We start from the raw sequence: 25,943 nt of genomic DNA, 5'->3' as shown, positions 1-25,943 counted from the left end.
TTGGGACTTCCGGCAGAAGTCACCTCCTCCAGAATCAGAAAGGATCTCTTTAGTTTTGTTAGCAGCAATATCTTCCATTTCCTACATCTTTTAAAGGACATAAGGACCTTTAATAGTAAGAACTTTGTCTTCTTTAGTGAGAGTCTAAAAGGGAAGCCTCATATACACTGATGTCTGCTCTTCATTGCAAAAAAAAAAAAAAAGTGTTCTTCACGGTGTGAGACTCCAATGTGCTAAAAGAATCCGTGAATAAACGGGAACACCCAGATTCCAGGTGCAACAGAGCTAGTTTCTCCAAACATCCCTTGTTAGATAAAGTGCAACCTTCTGATACCAGAAGCCTACGTCCTGTAAACGCACACTTACAGGAGGGAAGGGTAACAGCTTCCAGACAGATAGACAGCCGCGGGGGTGCGCACTCTCTGGGGAACTGACTCTGTCGTACGTGAACGTGCACAGAGAGATCTCAGGACACCTGGAGCAGGAACCACTGTTGCATTTGTCTCCTGGGCTAACTGGGCAGGTCCTGCGGAGCCTAGCTCAGCTCGCGGGGGCGGGACCGAGCGGCTCCCTCCGCCCCACACATTGCTGCTACAGGCTCAGCCCAGCCGCATCCCAGAGCAGAGGCGGCAGCGAGCTCCAGCCGCGTCGCAGCTCGGTGCCGCAGAGAAGGCAGACAGAGGCAGGCGCCACCGCGAGGGACCTGGCCCGGCGCCGCACGCATCTCTTGCGCACAGCTGGTAAGTACCGGGCGGACTGCGAGCAGGAGTCGCTAGAGAGGGAACGGAGGGAAAGGACTCCGGGAGTTGGGAAGACCGAGCGAGGGAAAAAAAAATGTAAGCTCAACTTTGCTATTTTATGCCTGGTCTGCACATGCCCAAGGGGAATTCAGAGCAGATCCCATCCTTCTCCCCGGAGCTGGGGGGCTGGATTGAAAACAGGTGCTCCTGGGAGGTCTGCTCATTGGTTTATGCCCGCTGACCCCAGAAAGTGGACTCAGGGGACCTCTGGTTATAAGTTGCTGAGCCTTTCTCTGCTCTCGCCATCAACGCCACATCATTTCCCTCCGGCCTCGTTTTTCCTATCTGTAGAGGTCTGAGTTCCAACCTGCTTCAAGCATCCGGAACTGTGACGTTAGCTAAGAGACCTCACCTTACCGGTTTTCCCCCATTCCTTGATAAAGTATGCTGGATGGGAAACCAGTGACCTCAGGGATGCCCCGCAGCTATATCAAACTCTGCTTGCTGCTAGGACCCTCGCTGATAAAGGGAGAGGGACTCAAGGACCAGGTGGTCCCAGAGACCGAGAGGCAGAAAGCACCCCAGTCCAGGTTGGTCTTGGCTACAGTTGCTGCAGCCTTTGTGGGTTCCTGAAGGTTTGGGGGTTTCGGTAAAGGGTGACCTAGTCTCATGGACCTCTCGGACCCTACAACTCAATTCCCTTCTTTAGTCAAGCTGAGATGATAGTGGCGTTCCATCTTCTCAAAGATGGAATCAGAATGAATTTCTGATTCAGGAAAGCCCTGAAGAGCAGATGCTGGGCCCAAGGGAAGCCATTAAAGCAAACAGTGGGGTTAGCAGCTGGACTCTGCCAGACCGGCAGGTGGATGCCGGATGCTGTGCCTACAGGCATGTCAGCTTGGAAAGACAAACCAGAACGAGGCACTCTTACCTGTGACTGGGTACCGGAAAAAGGAATGGGTTAGATGTACTCTTAATGGGTTGCTTTCTCTTTCTATACAGTAACCTCTAAACATCCAGCTATCCACTTCACAGGATGTCTTTTTTTCCCTTTATTGACACGTTAAAAAAAAACAAACTTCTTGAATTTAATATTCAGAGGCTCAGAGTTTGGCTTATTAAAATGAAAATTCAAATGTGAATTTTCCCGCAACTCTCTGATGCCAAAGATTGCACCTCCAAGATGCTGTATCCTGTGACTCCCAGACGCTGGTCAGAGCCAGTCAACTGACATGGTCTCTAGGGAGCTTATTTTCTTAAAAAAAAAAAAAAAGTGTATGGCGAGTTCAACTGTTTCAATTTTAAAATTTTTAAATAAAAGAAAGAAAGAGGAAAAGGAAGAAAAGGCCCAGAGAATAGTTTTAGTAATTTACTAATATTGTATCTATGACTTTCTTCAGCAAAATATTACAGGCAGGAGATTACACTGTAAAATTTATTTATTTATTTATTTATTTATTTATTTATTTATTTATTTATTTATTGTTATATCTAAGTACACTGTAGCTATCTTCAGACACACCAGAAGAGGGCATCGGATCTCATTACAGATGGTTGTGAGCCACCACGTGGTTGCTGGGAATTGAACTCAGGACCTCTGGAAGTGCTCTTAACCGCTGAGCCATCTCTTCAGCCCCCAATGTAGAATATTTTAAGAAGTGCCAAATTCCCCTCTTGTTAAAGAATTTTCTCCTCTCTTTAGTCAACTTAAGCATATATTTAAGTAAATGATGGATCAGTTTATTTTTTCCAACAGTCTTAGAATTATTTAAATGCATATCCAGTTTGCACTACAGATTTAAAAATAAATTTGTCGAGATATAGATTATAAATTTATACATCATAAAATTTATCTTCTTCAAAGGCAGATGATTTTCAGAAAGCCACCCTTCTATCAATGATTTTTTTTTTTTTTTTTTTTTTTTAGAACTTTCACCAGGGACTGGAGAGATGGCTCAGTGGTTAAGAGCATTGACTGCTCTTCCAGAGGTCCTGAATTCAATTCCCAGCAACCACATGGTGGCTCACAACCATCTGTAATAGGGTCAGATGCTCTCTTCTGGTGTGTCTGAAGACAGTGACAGTGTACTCACATACACTAAATAAATAAATAAATAAATAAATAAATAAATAAACTTAAAAAAACTTTCACCAGGATGTGTAATAATTATTATGATTCAGTTTTAATCTTCAGCAATTTGTAATATCAAGCACACCTATTTGTACTCTACTAGTCCCATCCAAACTCCAAGAAATTGTATCTGCTTTTCAGTTTCTATAGGCTTGCTTTTTCTAAACATTGCAGACAAATGGTATACTATATGTTATTCAGTTTCTGGATTCATTCACAGCATGCTTTTGTGGTACATCTGTATTATAGTATGCATCTGTATTTTGTTCCTTTATAACTGCTTGTCTTAGTTAGGGTTTCTATTCCTGCACAAACCTCATGACCACAAAGCAAGTTGTGGAGGAAAGGGTTTATTCAGCTTACACTTCCACACTGCTATTCATTATCAAAGGAGGTCAGGACTGGAACTCAAGCAGGTCAGGAAGCAGGAGCTGATGCAGAGGCCATGGAGGGATGTTTCTTACTAGCCTGCTCAGCCTGCTCTCTTATAGAACCCAATAATACCAGCGCAAAGGTGGTACCACCCACAAGGGGCCCTCCCCTCTTGATCACTAATTGAGAAAATGCCCCATAGCTGGATCTCATGGAGGCGCTTCCCCAACTGAAGCTCCTTTCTCTGTGATAACTCCAACCTGTGTCAAGTTGACACACAAAACCAGCCAGTACACTGCTGAATAATTTCTTTTTGTGTTGCGATATCATATCCTGTCGATTTTTCAGGTGATGTGCATTTAAACCCTTTGTTTTGAATTATATAGCCGTATATTATTTGAGAATTTTATAAATGCATATATTGTGGTTTGATTGAGTCCAGCTCCTCATTGTATCACCTCCAATTTCTTTTCTTCCACCCGCTATTACCTTCAAATTTCAAGCACTGCTTTTTCTAAACCCATTGAGTGGACTTAGTGCTGAGACCATGCACTGGAGCATGGGTAGCCTTTGGAGCTCATATCTCTTAAGAGAATGGACTCCCCTCTCCTGTCATCAGTTGTCAAGAGAGGCACAGATAGGAAGAAGACTTCATGAGTCCATCCTGTTTGTGCTGGGGTTTCGTCAGGTTTGATCATGTGTAAAGATCTTGTGCACACAGTCCCAGCCACTATGAGTTTATATGCAACTCTCCTGTTTTATCCAGAAAATACTGCTTCAATAGAGTCATCACTGCCTTTACCTCTTACATTCTTTCCAATCCTCTTAGTGATCATCTCTGAGCCTTGACAGGAGAAGGTATGGTACATACATCCCATTAAGTGCTATCCTCTGCCTGTGGATGACGTGTGGGGGTTAATCATCTGTACTGTGAAGAAGCTTCTCTGATGATGGAGGTTGAAGGATGCACTGATCTGTGGGTATAAGCTTTTAGGTGTTGGTTTAATACAGTTTCAGATTCTTGGCCCTATTTATAGCAGCAGGCATGTGTGTGTGTGTGTGTGTGTGTGTGTGGTGTATGTGTATGTGTCCAAGTGTGTGTGTTCAAGTGTGTGTGTTCAAGTGTGCCATAGCATGCAGACGAAGGGCAGAGAACAACTTGGGGGAGTAACTGGGGGAGTAAGATCATTTCTTCTACCATTTGGGTTCAAGGACCAAACTCCCACCTTCAGGCTTGGTGACAAACGCTTTTACCCACCAAGCCTTCTTCCTCACTCTCTATTGTTGTCAATATGTGCTATTGTGAGCTCCAAAGCTAAGGATATTCACATGTCTTTGTAAGCTCATATAGTAATTTCTTTTTTTGTAGATATTAAACCATGATATCTCTTGATTATATATTAAAATTATGTTTCCCTTTAAAAGAACATAATGGAATCAGTTTTATATGAAAACATGTAGAAAGTTCTAGAGGACTAAGTGTGTGTGTGTGTGTGTGTGTGAGTGTGTGTGAGTGAATGGGACAGACACACAGAGAGATGATAGAGATACACAGAGGAAGCTTTCTTTCAAAGTTAAACTTCAAGACCAGCAAAAGACTCTGAAAAACTGTGACAACATTATTTCACTGTTTCTTGCTTAATTGTTTTAGGCAAATGAAAGTCTTAATCAAGACTAAATTTTTATTTAAAATGAGAAAGAAATTCCTTTGAAATTAGTACTTTCAGATGTGGCTAACACTCAGTTTTGTGCAGCTTCACAGTAAATTTGATCATGTTCCTTTCCTTTAGTGCAAAAGTTTTGGCTAAGTTAAAAAAAAAAACCAAAAACAAACAAAAAACCAAAAACAAATGATTCCTTTCCGAATGTCAAAACAATTGACAGAGCCTATAATAAAGTAAACCCCCATAGTTAAAGTGCCATGCAGATGCTAATTAAACCCCTCTTGATGCACGTGAGGAGAGCCCAAGGCCCCTAGATTCAGTAATTACATTTACCAAAATCACATATTAGGAATAAGTTCAAGACATAAATTCAAGACGAAAGTCTTCCGTCTAGAAACTTTCCTATCGCTACACGCTTTTCTAAATCCTGTTGATTTCACACATTATCATATACTTTGTATATAGCTTTTCTGTGTCATTGTGAGATAATGATTTTTCACAAGAAAAGTTCTAGGTCACAGTCCTGTGCATACCTGCGGAAACAAAAATGGTTATTATTTTTCTTCTTACTAGAAGTAGAACTGATTTTGAGGAAATGAAACAGAGTTTCTACTTTTACTCAAATGAGAGAAGCATTTTTTTCTCCCCAGCTGACAATGGCAACTGGCAATTCTGTGCCTAGGTAGCACGCCTGCTGTAGACTTCATAGAAAATAAGGATTTGTGTCCCTCAGTCACTCAGAGTCTCAGTATGACACTATCCAGGAGCTGAGTTTGTGCGTTTGTTTGTTTTGTTGGTGGAGAAGGGGGTTCTGAGATGTTGAGATCATAATGAAGTGGTTTCAGATTTGTGTCTGCTCCTGAACATGAGGCCGCAACCGAAAGGAAGATCCTGGATGAATTAGAAACAAGATCTTTTTTAGGCAGGAAAGAGGGCCAAGGGAACGGAGATACTTCAGTGTGGAGTCAGGATGTAGTTGACACTTACATGTTGGACGGACAACTGCAGCCTTTGAGCACAGGACAAACAGGCATGAAGTCCTAGGTTCCTCCCTCCATGCAGCCCTTGTCTTTAGAAGTCCTAACATTGCTCTGCTGACAAGAGGAAGCATCCTCTGTGCCAGGTGTTCAGTATGTGCTACTCAAAGTGTTCATTTGGAGAATGAAATAAAAGAAGAAACTGAGGCCCAGTGTGACAGCCTCAAAAATAAAACCACAGAAAAGGAGCCCCTTGTTCTTCTGCATGCCTGCTTTCTAACCATCACAAAATTGCTTATTTCTAGATTAACTTTTATGCACTGAGGTGACATATCTCAAGGAGAAAAAAAAAATTGACTCTCTTAGTCTCTCTGCCTCTCCCTGTTTCCCTGCACACACGTGTGTAAACAGGAATGGCGTATGGTTCAAGCAATTATATTACATTATTATGTTGGTTTTTTTTTTTTTTAATGAAAATAGCCACTTTTATTGTGGAACCTCTGGGGCGAAGTGTGATACTAAACTTGAAATGATGAAATAAGACATCTTTGCCTGTCTTTCTCAAAGAGGTCTTTGGAATCTAAGAAAACAAGCCGTCGTACAGACATGATGAATTTTTGTGAACACGCTGAAGGTTTCTAAGGCATCTATCAAACCCAAAGAAGAAGTTAAAAATGGCAGCGCTTCCTCAGAAACCGCTCTGCCTCTCAGTTCCTCTGTACTTGACGAAGGACAACTGTTGCCGCTCTGTGTGGTGAGCGGCAGAAGCAGAAGTGCTCATGGGAGTGAAAAGTTAGGCAGAAAACAAAGACCGACTCCCTCACTCGACCTGTTCACACATTCTAGGAAGTAACAGATGCTTCCCACTCTTACAGTTCTTAGGTGAGTAGACCTGTGGGACAGTGCAGGCAAATATTTCTAACCATGAATTCAGCCATCCAAAGGAGGAAGACGAGGTAATATTCTGGTTCCAGAATTATTAGAGCCTTAAAGGACTGGACCTGCTGAGAGCTGAGTTGTGTAAGGACAGACTGCCAAATACATCTCAGGTGTGAGGTTGCAAGCTGGCACAATGTATGGACACAGCGATTTCAGAATGGGAGTGGACTTGATGGGTACTCTGAATTATATATCCTCCATTTTTTTTTGTCCTTCTCAGAACCTCGGAATCTGACCACATGTGAAAATAAAAGCCCTGCCTTATGTGTAAGACATACATCAGAGGTGCACTATTTAAGAGGCCACCGTATAGAAGCTCAAGAGATAACATTAGTGTTGGTATATAGGAGAGAGGTATATGGCGAGACCCCTTACGGTAAGAATGCAGAACAGAAGAGTACAGAGAGTGCCCCCAGAAAGCCCAAGAAGAAGTTGGAAAGAGACATGTTACAGCAATGAGTGCAGGGGGAATTTCTGAATGTGTATACAACCGCAGGTCAGGGTTGTAAGAGTGATGGCAGGAGGGTGGTTAATAGAGCTTTGATTTGACAAGATGAAAGGCAAGTTTTTGTGATAGCGAGGAGGAGCCAATGGGAGGTGAGGAGACGGGTCCCAGCATTCAATACTCATCCAAAGGTGACTGGAGAAACTTGGTGTCTTGGGATACTGAGTCAAATTGATTTCTATTCAATGATTAAAGAACTCAATGGTGGGACAGGCTGTGATTCTCAAAAAGCTAAGTCATGAGACTGTTTTCCAAAGGACAGGGGTTATATTAAAAGCAGAAGTGGGAATCACAAACATCTGTGTGCTCTTTGACCTGTAATGGAGTTTAAGGAAGAGCAGTTCTTGTATATTTTCTATGGAAATGGCCGTGTTAAGGAAAGGGAAGCGATCTGTTGCCAGGCCTCAGACTAGGTCTGATGTGCAGACAGAGAACTGAGGTGCTTGCCAGTGCCTGCCTTCATTGTTTTCCACTCTGGCTTTTGAGGAAGGTTCTCTTGCTGTCCTTGGAGATTGTCATTTTAGCTAGATTAGCTGACCAGGAGACTGCTGGGTTAGTCCTGCTTTGTCTAGTGCTGGGGTTCCAAACTAGCATAACTCCAAGATTTTATGTGAGCGCCGGGGATATAAACATAGGTTCCTGTGCTTGCTTGCTTGCTTGCTTGCTGGGCAAGAATTTTACCCTTTGAGGTTTGGACTGTTGCTATGCATTGTAATGATAAATTCTATACCCAAAGGTCTAGGCCTATGAGTGATTTCTCACTTTTACAAGCTTTTGTTGTGCAAACCTTGTTCCTTAATTTAAAACGGCTGGTTAAACCAGAATACTGCCAATACTTACTGGAAGTAGGTGGGGTCTGAGATACCTGGTTGGGGGTTGCAGACAGGTCATAACCAGGAAGACAGGAAAGAAGCTGCCTTGAGAGGAGATAGACATGAGTACATGGCCAGGAGAAACAGCAAGTATTTGGGGTACACCATTGGGCAGCAGTTAGAAAAGTAGATTAGGGGCTACCCCCAGTAATTGTCAAACCAAAATAACGCGACTGTCGTCGGAGTCTCATTTATTTGTTAACTAGACAGGGATAAGTTAAACTGGTTCTACTATACCCTAGCCCCTCTGTCCAGTCATTAAATAGAAAGTATCAGAGTTTATTTTGATGAGTACGTAAATCCAAATCCTTGGTCTACTGGAAATTGACCGGAATTGAAAAGGACAACTCATCTTTCATCCTGGACATTTTAAAGAGTCTAGGTGTGGTATACACCTAACTTTCATTCTTGGTGCCCGTAGTAAAGATAGCCACAAAAAGGCAGTGTGGTTAAGTGGGTAGTGTATCTACTGCAGCCTTTCCTTCAGCATTGCTGGAAGCCAATCATCCCAGAGTCCGTATGGAATCCACAGTAGAGAGATTAGATGTTTCCTTACTAGCTTGAGGATGAACCTTGGCTTTCATGCATTTGCCTTGGGAATAATGGGAAAAAGTTTTCGAGGAAGTGAGGAACAGTTCCCTCTCACAGTAGATCCCGGATAGTCTCTGAAATAGGGTGGATGTTAGTAGCTAAAGGTTGTTAAACTTCTAATAAATCCCAGAAGAATTTATTGATTCACCTGTATAAGACTATGTCTGGGGTTCTAGTTTGATTTAAAAACTCCTGCTTTTGAAAGTAGAAATCTATTTTTTACAACCACTTGTCTTCATTTTCCTTTTAAAGCTGTGCACTGATACTGTAAAGTATAAAACAATTCTGTTCATCTCTTAAACTTTTCCATCTGTCGTGCATGGAGATGCTTAAGTAATTAGCCATATTCTAAGGATTATTACAACTTCCCAGAATAGAAAATATATATCAAGTTAACACAAAGGGACAAGAGGTGTTTATGAGATTTATGAAACTTGGCTTTTAGTCACAGCTTGATGCAGAACTAAAATTATTTTGAGAGAAACCAGCTTCTTTCTCCCTCTTGATTTTACTTGACTATCATGCTTTACTCTGAAGAAAAAAAGGCTGCCAACAGTTCTATAGCTAATTTCTAAAGCATACATTCAAAGAGAACAGGTATCACTACCCATAAGCCCATGTGGGAAGCTGCAGCTGTGGCGGGGCAGTGGGGGTGGGGAGGGGGGGTAGGGAATGTAACAAGCTTTCTGGGCAGGTGTGAGTCATGCTGGGACCGAATAAACAGCTGTGATTAGGGGCTTGTGAACTTTGATCAATCTGGCCTTGGTCTCTGTGTCATTCTCGAGAACAAGTGAATCTGGCAGAGCTTGAAAAAAGAAGGAAGAGTCCTTAACAGAGATAAAGCGCAGGGAAAATATTTACTGGTGTCTTCTACCCTGAAGATGGTTGGATTAAAATGAAACCAGCAGTGTAATAAACCAGGCTAGAGATGTTCCAAAGGCCGTTTTACGTGTGAAAACCATAGATATTACTAGCATGTAGGTTGTTGGTGACATTTATTATCATTATTACTTTATATTTTCATCATCACATATATCATCATTATATATTTTAATATCTTGATGTTTTGCTACACTTGTATTTTTCGGTGAAGAGTAAGTAAGCTTTGTAGAAATAAATCTTGTTCAGTATAATCCTCTTTAATTATCATTAATGAACTTTATTATATATATTCTGTACCCAAATAATAGTTCAAAAAGAAGTAAGTGCGGAAGAAAATCTGTCTCCTGAATATAAGTATATATCTGTGGCTAACACTTGAGAAAATATGAACAAAGTTTGTAGACATGATAACTCAGAAATCATTAAGGCACAAATTAAAAAGCTTGTTATGAAGTCACCTCTACTTTTAATCAGCCATGTGCTAACAGACAAATACCCAATTTTTTTGAGATTTCATTTTTTTCTCAACATAATTATACACATATGACAAAATTGAGTTCAATTTTCATCATAAAATCAGCACATAAAACTACTTACGGTAAAAAAAGAGTCCATAATCCCATGTTTTAATGTTGCATTTTCATGCTCATGTTTGAGAGTGATCATAAACATTTATTTAGTGCTGGAAGGATGGCTGCATGATTCCAGAGGACCTGAGTTCGAATCCCAGTGTCCATATGGCAGCTTAGAACCATCTACAACCCCAGTTTCAGAGATTCTACTGTCAGCCTTCAGGCCTCCGCTGCGGGATCGGGAACAGCCTGGGCCAAGGCACCCCATCTCCAGGTGCAGGAGGCCAGCTGGGCACCCGGAGACCAGCTGCGAAGAGGAAGCTTGCACTGGTGAGTCCTGCATTGACACCAAGACCAACTAACACCAGTGAGAACTAGATGGCAAAAGGCAAATGTAGGAATGTTCCTAACAGAAATCAAGGCAATATGGCAGCATCTGAACCCAATTCTCCATTAGCAGCATGTCCTGGATACCCCAACACTCCAGAAAAACAAGATCTGGATTTAAAAATCACTGGTCATGATGCTGTTACAGGATCACATGAAGGACATAAATAAATCTCTTAAAGAAATTCAGGAGAAAATGGATCAAAATTAGAAGCCCTTACAAGGGAAACACAAAAATCATTGAAAGAAATTCAGGAGAATTCAGAAGCCAATAAGGAGGAAATGCAAAAATCACTTAAAGAATTACAGGAGAACTTTGGTCAACAGGCTGAGGTCATGAAAGAGGAAACAAAAATCTCTTAAAGAATTACAGGAAAACAGAGATTCTACTGTCGTCTTTGGGCTCCTGTGGTCACCAGTCAAGCAAATGGAACAAAAACATGTTGGTAAAACATCTAGACATATAAAATAAAAATACAGAACATTTAAAAATGCTTATTGAAAGTTTTAATAAACTTTGGAATTTAGTACATCTGCTTTTTTTTTTTTAGGAGAAATGCTAAACTAACCCAAAACAAACACCCATTTAATAGCATTCTCTTGGATGCAAATATTTCCATGTGTTTATTAGTGATTCCTGTCAGCAGGGATGAATGGTACTCATCTTCATTGTTGGGTACTTAGCATCCAAATGCTCATGACAGGTGATGGAGGACAATCAGCCTAACTGTCCATTGCTTAAAGAAATGAAGTGTTGAAGTACTTCAGAGAATTCAGAGAAAGATAAGCTTAGCTATTCAGAAGGACTGTCCAGAAGATGTAGAACCTGAGGGTGGTCCTTTAAGCAGTGAAGAAAATTCCATGAATGGAAAAAAAAAATCCTTAAAATAAAAAGTAGTGCAAACAAAAGCTCAAATGCAGAAAAGAATAAGACAGAGCTGTAAAGACTGTCCAGGACTCAGAGAAGGTAAGAGCAGAAGTAGAGATTGAGGCTGTTGTGAAGGGGTTTAAATACCAGACTGAATACTGTGTTTAAATTTGTGGCCAATGTTAATGACTACCGTATTTTGTGAACCCCGAATCCATTTTAACTGGTTGTTTATATGTGAACAAATCTTAGAGTGAAGTGTGTGTGTGTGTGTGTGTGTGTGTGTGTATTATTGCTAGTAAAATGCAGTATTTATTAACATTAGCCACAAATTTAAACACAAAGTCTTTTCTTCAGTTTGTTATATATCTAATACATATACATATACACATACATATACATATACATGTACATATATGTGTCTGTGTGTTATGTGGGTTCTAGTAGGGGCATATATACATACATACATACATATATATATACATATATGAATATATATTGAAATATCATGGAAGGGAAGTGGTCATTGATAGAATTGGAAAAATAGTAGAAGTTTTGGTTTATTATTGATCAGCTAGTGATTGGTAATATCAAGCTGCTGTCCAACAAAGGTAGTGAGTGTAAAAGAGTAAGATTTAGATAGATATGATTCAGGACTTAGCTCTACTACTTATCCTTTTATTTTCCAGAATTTTCTCACTTTTCCTCTTCCAGTGTATTCACATCACAGAGATGACAGCATTTGCTTGTTCCTCCCTTTCCTAGCATCTAGCACATCTCCACTGTTTGTGACTGGTATTTGAGGGTGAAGGCTGCACATAAGGGTTTAGCTTGGGTCGATGAGGTGCATGCACATTGAGGACTAACGGTGGAGAAAGAAAAAGTATTTATATACTAGCAAGGCATAACTGGTCAATTCGCTGGTCAAGTTAGGTGCTCACACTACTCTTAGTGTAAACATGTACCCCCAAAAACCGAGGGTGCCCCACCACCCCATGCCTTGGAAGGCGAAACCCAAATCACTCGAGAGAAATGGTCTCGATGCAATAGCATGAGGATTTCTTTTTTTTTTCTTTTTTTTTTTATTCGATATAATTTATTTACATTTCAAATGATTTCCCCTTTTCTAGCCCCCCACTCCCCGAAAGTCCCATAAGTCCCCTTCTCTTCCCCTGTCCTCCCATCCACCCCTTCCCACTTCCCCGTTCTGGTTTTGCCGAATACTGTTTCACTGAGTCTTTCCAGAACCAGGGGCCACTCCTCTTTTCTTCTTGTACCTCATTTGATGTGTGGATTATGTTTTGGGTATTCCAGTTTTCTAGGTTAATAACCACTTATTAGTGAGTGCATACCATGATTCACCTTTTGAGTCTGGGTTACCTCACTTAGTATGATGTTTTCTAGCTCCATCCATTTGCCTAAGAATTTCATGAATTCATTGTTTCTAATGGCTGAATAGTACTGCATTGTGTAGATATACCACATTTTTTGCATCCACTCTTCTGTTGAGGGATACCTGGGTTCTTTCCAGCATCTGGCAATTATAAATAGGGCTGCTATGAACATAGTAGAGCATGCATCCTTATTACATGGTGGGGAATCCTCTGGGTATATGCCCAGGAGTGGTATAGCAGGATCTTCTGGAAGTGAGGTACCCAGTTTTCGGAGGAACCGCCAGACTGATTTCCAGAGTGGTTGTACCAATTTGCAACCCCACCAGCAGTGGAGGAGTGTTCTGCATGAGGATTTCTTTATTCCAGAATTCTGGGTTCCACAGCCGTACACCACGCAGGGGTAGAGGACTGAGGACCCCTTGCAACTGAAGTCAGGGTTATTTAAAGGGGAAAAATCACAAGACTAGGGTTGGAGGACACAATTCGCAAGGCAAGGGGTGGAGGACAAAACATGCACTGAATGGGGAAGTACAGAATGAGGAAGTAAGGAAGGTTAGAGATTATCTGGAGCAAACGTTCTTGGGGCACTGTATAGTTAAACATTGGAACTAGAATAGGGTGGGCTATCTTTCTCAAGCTGAAAGCAGAAATACAAGTTACTCTGTGCTGGGCTAGTTGTTTAGAGGTCTAAAAACATTGAGTTGGGAGGTCTCTCAGCTCATGCACAGGTATGGACCTCAGACTCTTTAGTACCGAATAAACCTGTGAGAGTGGGGCGTATATGCATCTCTAGCTCCAGCGGGTGCTAGAGAAAAAGAATGAGTGTGTGATATCTCGATTGATTGCTGGATTCATAAACTTTTGTGTATTATTTTCCCATGGTCTATTTAAGTTTTCTTTACTTTTCTTTTTCCTTTCCTTTCCTTTCCTTTCCTTTCCTTTCCTTTCCTTTCCTTTCCTTTCCTTTCCTTTCCTTTCCTTTCCTTTCCTTTCCTTTCCTTTCCTTTCCTTTCCTTTCCTTTCCTTTCTTTCTTTCTTTCTTTCTTTCTTTCTTTCTTTCTATTTCTTTCCTCCTTTCTTTCTTTCTTCTTTTTTTTTTGGCTTTTTTTTTTTTTTGAGACAGGGTTTTTCTGTGTAGCCCTGGCTGTCCTGGAACTCACTCTGTAGATCAGGCTGGCCTTGAACTCAGAAATCCGCCTGCCTCTGCCTCCCAAGTGCTGGGATTAAAAGCATGCGCCACCACTGCCCAGCTAAGTTTTCAAGTAATACTTTGAAAGAGGCAGATATTGAATAAATGCTGACTTGGGACTATTTTCGAGGTTTTACAATTAAAATAACTTGGTTTCAATCCAGAGTATATCCACATAAGCCAGACATGGGGATGTAAGCCAGTAATCAGATATGTAAGGTCATGTTTTGGCCATATAACAAGTTAGAAGCCAGCCTGGGCTACATGAGAGCCTATTTCAAAAGAAAAGCAAGCAAGACCCAATTGCTGATTAGTATGGAAAATTATTTTTCTGACATGGGATCCAGATCAGTATCAGTGATTGGCTGCTGGGTGTATAGCTGTCTCCCTTGAGTGTTCCATTATCATGATTATAAGTAAGAGAGATGCAGACTGGGGATTCAGGAGACTCAGTGGCAGAATGCTTGTTTAATTTGCCAAAACTAAACCAAACCAAAACAACAAAAGTAACCTGGGTTAGTATTGCAAGGAAAAAAAAAAGAATACAAGTGACAGATTATAAGACCTATGCCACTCAAGGGTTATCTGATACATTAGTGTAGAAGCATTCATTATTGTTTAAGAGAAGTTAGGAAATGGAGTTTTTTGTTTTAGTTTTTGGCAAATGATATCACTTCCCATCCTTGATGTATGTTGGGAGATAGAAGAAAAGCAGAAGACAGCAAAACATGCCCAGTCTTTTTTTTTTTTCCTTAAAGCACTGTTCTCTAATCAACAATACACCATCCCATGGTTACCTCCTTGATCCTGAGGACTAGGGGAGGACTCTACAAGGTCAAGGTGGCTGTAGTCTCGGCTCTTAAAGAGCACCAGATTAAAGGGAGAGTAAACAACTTCAAAACAATGTGACTGAATTCACTGTAACGACTTTGATCAAGCGTGGACAGGACCTGCTGCCTTTATCAGTAATCTTGAAATCTGGGCCAGGGCCTGTTACTCCGTGAGGTTGACACAATTGCCAGATCTTAAAAGATAACCAGTCGTTTCTCCGATAAAGAGGAATTTGTTCGGGAAAACTCAGATAAGAAGTGCAAGGTGTGTTTGAGGAACTGTGATTCGTTCAACATAATGGAACTGCATGGGACAGCAGCAGATGGGGCTTGACGTGCAATGGGAAATAGATTTAGAAGTGTTTTGTGAGTCAGGCTATATATGCTTGGCCTTTATTGAAGGCTTTGAACTGGAAGAGTAATGGAATTCCATTCGTACTGCGGTCACATGACTAATGTCCGATGTCCCTCTGCATGAATTCTTTTTTTCCCCTGAAGAGTTTGGAGACATTGAGAGAATGAGGACAGAGCAGAGCTCATGACTGGTTGGGGAAAATTTTCAGATTTATTCACTACATGTTGCCTTCAAGGTGTGGGTCAGATATAGAGAATATGACTATTTTAGGTTTATTGAGCTGTTATAGCAATTTTGGGACAGCACATCTCAATGTGGGTTAAATTATACATAAAAAATGAAAGTTTTGCCTAGAAGTTGCTATGCCAAACTAGAGCTGTACACTCAAATATTTTGTAGTTATATTTTCTCTCCTCTTTCTTGCTCTCTTTCCTCTCCCTTTTGTCCTTCTTGAGTCTTACACTATAGCCATAGATGGTCTCATACAATATCTTCCTCAGCCTCCCAAGTCCTGGAATCCTAACCGTGGGTTAAGGATGCATCTCCAAATATGTCTAGCATAGTTTTCCAGGAGCCTTGTGATATAATTCTTGTGTTTCTCCACTTTTCTATGAACAGAAGGTAGGTAAATGGCTAAGTTCTTTGAAATGGTGAGAACTTTGGAAGTCATACTTTAAAATGTGACTAAATAAATATTGGCTCATTTATTATTTATTTCAGCACTTAGACTTTTCTAGATTTATGCTTCCGTTGCTTTAGTTTTTCTGACAGATCCTGTAACTCTCCAAGGATAGAGTTTAAATCAAGGATACCTTCAATGCACCCTTCATGCTGGAAAATAACTCTGACCAGGTTTTTTTATTTAGCATCAATAGTTTCCTGAGACGCATGTGTGTATATTATGTATCTAGTCTTAGAACCGGGTGCCCCTAGTATCCTGTGAACCTGGGCCTCTTTAGAGCCACTGAGCTGGGAGTGTTCGTGGGAACAGCTGGAGCAATGAAGCACTGTTGCCTGGCAGTCCCTCTGGGGCAGTCATAAGGGACTGTTGCTAAGCAACCAGGGGCCTCTTGGTGCCACATCATTCTCCATGGAGTATCAAAGTGGTAGTGGGTCCACTCCCCTTGGGAGGAGCAGTAGATCCTGGAAGGGTTCGAACTATCCTCAGAGGCGTGGTGTTACCAGTAAGTGTCTGACCGTATCAACATATATGGTAACTTTTATACTGTAGACATACATGCCTTTATGGAATTGTACATTGAATTAAATGTAAACCTGGGGAAAGACACACAGCAGTGGCAGTAAGAATTGTCACACAAATAACCTGATTGTGGATTTTCTGTCCTTCAGGCTTGCTTGTAAGGTAGGTCTCCTGGGCCGATGAGATGTCATTTTTCTTTGTGTACATGGACTATGTAATGTCCCTTGGTTAACATTATATAGTCAAACAAATATTTACTCTGACCTGAAAATTTTATTTGAAAAACTAGAAGCTAATTTTAATCTGGTCAAGAGAGCCTGTTGAGTCAAGTACTTGATTCCACGGCAACATAATTTGCTCCTACTATTTGAGATACCCCTTTGAGTTGTCCTTCCGTACGGAAAGGTCAGAAAATTGTCTTATTTGATTTCATTTTTAGTGTATATGATATTCTTCAAGAGTTGATAAGAAATGAGGAAGCCCATTAGATCTGAGGACAATTGACTTCTCACATTGGAAGTCAATGTTTATTTGGTGAGCAAATGCTTATGAAGATTTTGGCAAATTTCCCACAAACCAAGATTCAGCCCAGGATAGTGTGGGAAAATTCCAGCCTCTGTTGGAAGTGGAGTGTGAAGTCTCTGTTTGATCTGTTTTAATTTTTGTAAATACTAGAGCAAGCTGTCCCTGACCCTGTTACCTGCCTTTGGATCCTCTTCTCCTAGCTGGTCAGCCTTGTCTGGACTCAGTGGGAGAGGATACTCTTAGTCCTGCTGTGACTTGACCAGCAGGGTGGGTTAGTACCCCTGGGGGCTTCCCCTTCTCTGTGGAGAAGGGAGGGGATAAGAGAGGGAGGGATATGTGAGGGTGGGACTGGGAGGAGAGGAGGGAAGTGGGCTGTAATCAGGATGTAAAGTGAATGAACAAATTAGTGAAAACTTAAAAAGTCCTTGCTAAGTTTTGCTTGCAGCGATCTGTTTAACACACATTCTTTCACAGTGATGCATGGAAGATGATAGAGTTAGCACAACATTGAGGTTCTTTATATCAGTAGTCACAGGAAAGTGGACATCTCTGTAAGGTGCTTGATGCTGTCTCTATCCTATGAACATTTACAATTAGCAAGAACTGTCATTTATCTTACATGCATGTTGATAATCTGAAACATGGAATACATTTTTGTTAGACGTTGTTCTATGTGATTTAAAATAAGACAATTTAAACTTTAAGAGTAATTTGTTTATTTTTAAATTAAATTTTAAGATAGCATAGAAAGTAAAGACTTTATGTCATTTTCATATAAATATATGTGTGTGTTATGAATTTTATGAAGCATATATATATTTATGTAAATACTTTGTTCTAATTCATTCCCTTCTCACACTGCTTCCAACCTCCTACTCTGTCTTTTCAAACACCCCTCCTCTGCTTTCCTGACACATGAATTCCATTACCCTGTCTTTTATATCCTGCTACTTCCCTTAAGATATCTTTCTTCAATGAACAGTGGTGACACATAACTTTAATCCCAGCACTTGGGAAGCAGAGGCAGGTAGATCTCTGACTAATGCACACACACACACACACACACACACACACACACAAACACACACCTATTCAAACATATATGTATATATTTGTGTATGTATATGTATATATACATATATGTTGAATATCAGTAAACATGTTTGGATTTCTAAGTATAGCTTTTTTCTGATTCCATTTATTTTCTTGCAAATGTCAAGATTTCAGTTTTCTTTGTTGCTAAACAAAAATTCTATTGTGTATAAGCATTGCACTTTCTTTATACATTCACTTTTTGATAGACAACTAGGTGAATTCTAAAAAATTATATACAAAACACTTGATTCTTAAGGCTATTGTATACATGGTGGCTTAGGCCGGTCCAGAAAACTTGGTAACTTGGCCAAAGACAGTGTAGATAGGAGGTCAGAAGAATTTGTCTTCAAAAATCCTTGCTACTAATCATTATTTTCTGCCATAAACACTATATCATTTTATGAGGGCAGCCATGTCAGTATTTACAATGAATTTGTCTTTTAAACCATGCAAGAAACCAAAGTCCACATGATTACTTGAGTAATTAAGCTGCCTGGGCTATGATTTTGCTCTCTTCTCCTTAGTAAGAACCCCTTTTGATCAATTGTCTTTGTATCCATCAAAGGCTCCGAAGAGAATAAGTTCAGTAAGCATTAACAGCCTTGCTTCTATTGTTGTTTATCCTGTTTTGTTTTGTAAAATAAAGTGTATTTTCTTAGTGCAAGATGTGAATGAAAGATAAGTGATTAGAAAATAATTTGTAGAAATAAATAACATTTTTAAATAGGTTTGGTGTCAATCCACTAGAATTATTTTAGGGCTTTAAAAATTATAAAGATAAAAATCATTTATTCTCAAGAGGAAAATAATCTAGGAGAGAAGATATATAAAGGCAGAATCAAAAGTCCAAGAATATTAGAGGGTCTCATGGTGTCCAATCTTTGAGTTGGACAGAGCTTAGCTTAAATCCTGGTTCTGGGATTTATTAGCTGTGTGACCTTGGGGATGGATATATCATTAAGCTTTGAAAAGCTTTCATTCTGGTAGGTTGTGATGGTTAAATGGAATAAAGTGTAAAGTGTTCTGTAAGGTTCATGACACAAAAGCAATTCATGTTCACTAATGTATAGACAAGATATAGTATGTAGGTTGTGGATTTATCCAGCCTTTTAAAAGGAAGGAGATTTTGACATGTGATACCACATGGGAAAACCTGGAGAATGCTGTGCTGAAAAAAAAAAAAACCCTAGCCTATCACAAACTAACAGGTTTGTAAGAAATAAATATTCTAAAGCATAAAAGAAAATGGAGATTACTAGGGGTGCTGGGAGGGAGGGATGCGGATGATTGGGTAATGGGCATAGAGCTTTTTGTTTTGGAAGATAACATTTTAGAGATAAATTGCACAACTATATGAATAAACATAATAAGGTGATAGAGATGGTAATTTTATATGAATTATGCTGTAATAAAAAACAGAGTTAGTATTAAAGTAACAATTTTCACCCATTAGTCTGATAAACTTCAATTATGACATGGGTGTATTTACCTTTTCCCATCTGGTTTATGACTCCCAGCAACCTTGTTTGAGGACTAATTATATAAAGCAGTAGGGATGTCAATGCAAAAAGACACTTTATTAATTTCAACCAGCATTTATTTCATCTAGTGTCAGCTCGACTCTCATAAAAATTTTACCTGGACCCTGCAGGATGCTACATGGATCCTTGCAGCAGGTTCATGCAAGGTCATGTATTAGATGGCAGAGAAAAGTGGGTTAGTAGTGTTTTTTGAGAGCTTTTAGTCCAAACAAAAAATTTCTTTGAGCTGAGGCCATTATCCTGACAACCTAGAATCTGAGTTGAAATCTTTTATTCGTAAGCATAGCAAATGTCCTGCTGTGCATACATCTTTAGTTAACCTGGAATTCAATGATTGAGATAAAGAATATTTTTTCAAAAGAATACTTTTATTTTTAGTGTGTGTGTGTGTGTGTGTGTGTGTGCATACACACATGTGCAGGTGCCTGCAGAGTCCAGAAAAAGGCATAAGATCCCCAGGAGCTGAAGTTGCAGGTAGTTGTGATGAAGGTGCTAGGAACTGAGCTCTTTGTAAGAACAATACATTTTCTTAATGGCTGAGCAATCTTTCCAGTTATTTCTTTATTAAAAGTAATTTATTAATTTCTGTGTTATTATCGATGTATTAAAGAAAATGGTTGATAGTTGTATTCTAAATGATACTTTTAGTTTAATTAAATGCCAAGTTTGTGTACTCACGTAGTAATGCTTTTTTGAGTCCTATTTCTTCTTCTTTTACTTGTACTGTACATGCAAACGTGATGTTTCGTTATATGTAATGTTATGAACTCAGATAATTACCATAGCCATTTTCTTAAACACATCACTTTTCTATGATAAGAACATTAATAATCTTACCTTTCTGAAAATATTGGAAACAAACTGTTAACTATGGTCATTCTACTGTACCATAGAACATTAGGATCTGTCCTTTCTTTTTTATTTATTTATTTTTCTATTTTCTATATTCTTTGTTTACATTCCAAATGATTTCCCCTTTCCTAGTTTCCCCTCCCCATAAATCCCATAAGCCCTCTTCCCTCCACCCATTCCCCAATCAACCCCCTCTGTCCTTTTTATTTTTTGTTTTTTGTTTTGTTTTTTGTTTTGTTTTTGTTTTTGTTTTTGTATTTGTTTTTTTGAGACAGGGTTTCTCTGTGTAGCCCTAGCTGTCCTGGAACTCACTCTGTAGACCAGGCTGGCCTTGAACTCAGAAATCTGCCTGCCTCTGCCTCCCAAGTGCTGGTATTAAAGGCTTGTGCCACCACTGCCCAAAATATCATGGTTTTTTGTTTGTTTGTTTGTTTGTTTTGCCCTCTGTCCTTTTTAATGGTGACTTTGTACTGCATCATCTGCCATCACCACCACCTTTGCCCATCCCCCATTCCCTTCTCACCTATCCTCTTGTGACCCCTATTCTCTACCTCTTTGAGACCTATGTGCATTTTCAGTTTTCAGACATGAGTGAGAACTTGCAGTATTCGTTCTCTCTCTTTTAGTTTCAGGTTCTTTTTGGTATCCAAACACACAAGCATATACTCATCATCTTTGGAAGCAGAAACATGTTCTTTAGAACTCCCCATCCATAAAAGGAAACAGCAAGATGTAGGAGTGTGAACAGATTCCTTCCCAGGGGTCCAGGGACATTCTAATGCTAGAAGAAGCAGATATTTGCTTTTGCTATTTCTTGTTCTTCAGGGAGATTAACAGTCGCAAATTTGTTACTTCATTGTATGAGACCATCCTTGAACCCCAGGGTAATCTAGAGAGATAGCCAGGATTGTCAATGCTCCATCACTTAACCTAAGGCAAAAGAGGAGTCTCCAAGTCAGCACCTGATAAATGGATGATTTAGAGCTAGAACTTGGATCAGTCTTCATACCTCTGCAATGCCCTTGAGATGTTCTTAATGCCCACTTGAAAGCTCTAGAAAATGGGGAAGTGATGGAGAAAGAATCACCAAATTGCTTGAAAACCAATTTAAATAAGTGGCCAATGCAATGTTTATGTTGTGAGAAACAGATAGCTTGTCTGAGAACTACAGTAAAGTATTACCACTTGTAAATCACACATAACCCATTACAAGTTTGATTGCATCATTAACGTGAAGGGTCTGTGGAAGGCAGCTTAGAAAGGAAGTCTGAGAGCAGAGAGATTGGTAAGGGCTTCCATAGCCCTGCAGAGAATAAGGGTGGTAAAGAGGTGATGTGCGGGGGAGTGGTCAGACTGTGTGATGTGAAGAGAATGAACACAGTTGGAGGAGTGACCTGGAGATCATGACACTGGAACAGCTGGAACTCAATGCTTGATTAACAAGGCAGGGAAGAGAAGAGAGTAGATGCCCTAGTCTCTAAAGACACGACACAAACCTGGGCTCTCTCCTGCAATGACAACTCTACTAAAATTGTACAATACAGATGAACAGAAGAACATTGACAATACTAGTCCTAGGATTAGGAAAACAGTGATCAGATAATCTCTATAACATGTAAACAAAACAGGGCATTGGGTTTGTTTGTTCTTTTGTTTTATTTTGTTTTTTCCATCTTGAACAAGAAATATTTATCCTGTCTGTTCACATATGTAGATTGCTTAAGTTAAGAGGATTCTATTTACTCATAGGTTGGTTGTAGCCATGTCTATCACATATCTATGGATATGAAAATAACAAGTTTTTTGTGTATTATTAGCTTTAAAAGGGTGACATTTTATGTAGAAAACCTAAAAGAATACAAACAGAATATACAAACAGAATAACTGCAAGTAGGTCAGCTGCCTGTTCACAGGAAACCTTCAGGTTAACTTTAGACACTGAGACATTATGTGTAAGCTGGGTTTTATTGGATTTTTTCTTCAAGAATTCCAATATTGTAGGAAATGACTGAGGAATACAATGGTCTTGCTCCTTGGCATTAGGATTCAAAGACAGCTGCTGCAGGGATATGTTGCCTTTTCAGGCACAGGGTTGAAAGAGGTTGCCACTCACACAAAGAATCCATTTGAAGTGGAAATTTGAAAATGTGAAAAAAAAAACCCATGTGTTTTCATTTTAAGCACTTCTTATACAGTTTGACAGATAAACCAAGAAAGGTTGCTCAATTATCAGAAGATAATTGGGATATATAATACATTCATATTTCTTATTATTTGCATATATATGAAGGCAGGCAGCTGTTTGCTTAAGAAATATGTCCCCCTAATCTTAGAGAAACAGAAAAATTATGAGATTATTTTATCATTTTAAATGACATGGTTTTGCTCAAGAAAGCTCTTGTTCATTCGATGAAGAACAAAGAACTAGACACATTTATCTTTATAATTTTTCCTCCCGTCTGTTTCCTTCAGGGGTCATGATATACTGGAAACCATACAAGATTAGTCTGGGGAGGCAGAAACCATAAAGCTCCTGAGACCAGGTTCGGAGAGGAAAGGTGAAGGTAGGTAAAGTTCTGGTCTTGTCAATCCTTGCACTGGTGGTATCAATGAATATATCTTCATTACTATAAAGCCAGGGGACAGCAAAGAATGGCTAGGCATAGATAACCTCAGGTTAGAAAGGTACTCAATACTGTTGTGTCAACCATGTCTAGTGATAAACAGTAAACACTACACACATTTCCATCTAGTGTCTCCTCAGGACTTGGCGGAGGTAGAGAAAGATCGTATTTTGATATTTCAATTCTTCTTAGCTCTGTCTCTTTAAATTTCTCTCAGTGAAAGTCAACTGTTCGCTAAAATCTTTTAAAAGTCTACCCTTTAACACTGGATAGAAATCAATTACATTAATTACTACCCTCCCTGGAAATACTTTTCTGAGAGACCACAGTAAGCAATGCCTGTAAATGATGTTTTGTTTCCTTGAGACAGGCAGGGTCTTGCTATATAGCCTGAGCTGCTCATGTAGCCCAGGCCTCAGCCTCAGCCTTGCAAATATTAGGACTGCATAACTATTTTCAATGAAATACTCTTAATGGTTCTGACTGGTGGACATACAGCTCAAATTCATATATCTTGAGGACTGGGAAAATAATATAGAACATTTTCAAACCATTTTTGTATATGTATTTTGATATATAGCTGTATGTGCACACATTTGAGGCATGTACAATCTTAACAATGGTGGAATTTGCCTTGAGGCCACTCTGACCCTTAGTTCTCTATTCTGCTGTCTGGAGTGAGGAATTTGCGCCTCCATCATAGTTTGAATGATGGGTGAGAACACTGACTAGGCTTCGTTCTGGGTGAAGTGTTCCCTTACTCTTGGATCCCCAAGAGAACAGAACAGGGAGGCAGGCAGCAGAAACAAGTAGATACTGCCCAGGGCTTAGGCCCTTTGCCTGCTTTCTGGAGACTGGTGTGTATTTTCTTTTCAACAACTAAGATTTAGATCGTGGTAATGGGTTCTATGTCTTACTGAAACGTTTTAATTTTAATGTCAACTCTCAAACTCGTCAGTGAAGAATAGTATCTTCACTTGTCATTTGCTTTCTATACGCAAAGGATTTTAATAAAATAATGTTGTGAGAAACACATTTCTATAGGAGACATTCTAATCTCTATAATGGTGAAAATAATAAATAAATGTGTAAATTCTTCATACTTGGAAACAATTAAAACTGATATATAAAATAATTACTGTGGGTCACTGTGGTGGGATGGATGCTCCAGATTTATAAGCAGAAGCCATTAATTTCATTCTCACGACAGCTCTGGCAGGAGGTGAAGAGGGCTCTTCCCTTCTGTCATGAAGGCTGACTGGCTGGCTGGCCAACTGCGCATATTTAGTCAGTGGGTGGTGAAGTTGGATATGAGTCTAATTCTGTCTGCTGTCAAAATTATGTCCTTGACCAGTGTGGAGAACAGAAGCTAAAATACTGGTTTTAAAGAGCAAAGCACTTTCATCAGACAGTTATCCTCCATTGCTGCAATATACACTCTTAAGGAACACATTATTTCTCTATGCAGCGGGCTCTGTGAAGAAATAATACATTTTACACATTCATTTTATAGCAAAACACTAACCTCTACAATTCTCTCAAGAAGTGACAAAAGAAAACTTCAAAATATTAGCTAAAGAAATTGGAAGTCAACAAAAGAGAGAGAGAGAGAGAGAGAGAGAGAGAGAGAGAGAGAGAGAGAGAGGATGTGTAATTGGAATGTGATGATGGTCAAAGTTGGAAATTTTTTTGGGGGGTGTTTTTTTTTTTTTTTCCGAGACAGGGTTTCTCTGTATAGCCCTGGCTGTCCTGGAACTCACTCTGTAGACCAGGCTGGCCTCGAACTCAGAAACCCACCTGTCTCTGCCTCCCAGAGTGCTGGGATTACAGGCGCGCGCCACCACTGCCCGGCCCTGGAAATTTCAATTAAATCATTTTATAATTATAGACCAAAATAAAAATACCTATACTTTTGATTTTCTAACAGACTCCAAATGTTTATTTTTAAGAAAACACATGTGTCGACCACTTACTTGGTAAGTTAAGATAGCAAAAGCTAATTAAAATATAAGAAAATCTTCCCAAGAAATCAGAAAAAAACTTGAAAGGGTTAACTGTATAACAAGTGTGAGCACCTGAGCTTAACCTCACTTTATAACTTATAAAGGATATAATAGAAAGAGGATATACGAGAAATCATTGTCTGTGTTAAAAACTATTTTAAATTTCTTACAGTACACATTTTTCTTTTCAAATTTTAACTTCCAGGGGGTTCTAGTTGATATCATTTTTATTTTACAAACATGGAAACTGAGAAGCAAAGAAACTAAAACATGGCCAAGTTTGCAGACATTAAATAGCAAACGAGCATTAGTAGTCGGGTGGTTTAATCCATGCGTCTTTAGTCTTACATACTATACACTGCTGTCTTTTTAAAAGTTATGATTTTGAAAATTTACAATTATTAGGGAAAATGTGACAAAATAAAGAGTAGTAAAATAGAATTTACTTAGGCATAGAAAAGCCCGGAGAGGTGGCTCAGCAGTTAAGAGCACTGACTGCTCTTCCAGAGGTCCTGAGTTCAAGTCCCAGCAACCACATAGTGGCTGACAACCATCTAATGAGATCCGATGCCCTCTTCTATTGTGTCTGAAGACAGCTACAGTGTACTCACATTAAAACAAAAGGCAACTATATAAATCAGTTTATTTGTCTACAATAAATAGACAATATGATAAAGTAATCTCATTTATAACAGTCATGCATATCTATGGATAGGAAATATATAAGAATTAAATGAAGAGGGTAGCGAGAGAACGAGAAACACACAACAAAGTTAGCAGTGAGAAATGTCTCCATTGTGTTCCTGTATAAGAGTAAGTGTTGTATAAAAGTTA

At 39.5% G+C, this 25,943-nt stretch overlaps 1 protein-coding gene across 2 annotated transcripts in view; it reads left to right on the top strand.

The window, feature by feature from the left end:
* The first annotated feature begins 440 nt into the window (after positions 1-440).
* The window catches only part of Pkib (cAMP-dependent protein kinase inhibitor beta), a 103,288-nt gene continuing 77,785 nt past the window's right edge, over positions 441-25,943 (top strand). The window contains exons 1-2 of one of the 2 annotated variants that reach the window (XM_052163665.1): positions 441-740; positions 22,955-23,046. The gene's annotated coding sequence lies outside the window, so the exon portion shown is untranslated. The remainder of the gene's footprint in view (positions 741-22,954; positions 23,047-25,943) is intronic. The other variant, XM_052163666.1, reaches the window with a different exon arrangement.

Source organism: Apodemus sylvaticus, chromosome 19 (genome assembly GCF_947179515.1).
Source record: "Apodemus sylvaticus chromosome 19, mApoSyl1.1, whole genome shotgun sequence".
Classification (NCBI taxonomy): domain Eukaryota; kingdom Metazoa; phylum Chordata; class Mammalia; order Rodentia; family Muridae; genus Apodemus; species Apodemus sylvaticus.
This window is presented reverse-complemented; position numbering and strand designations above follow the sequence as displayed.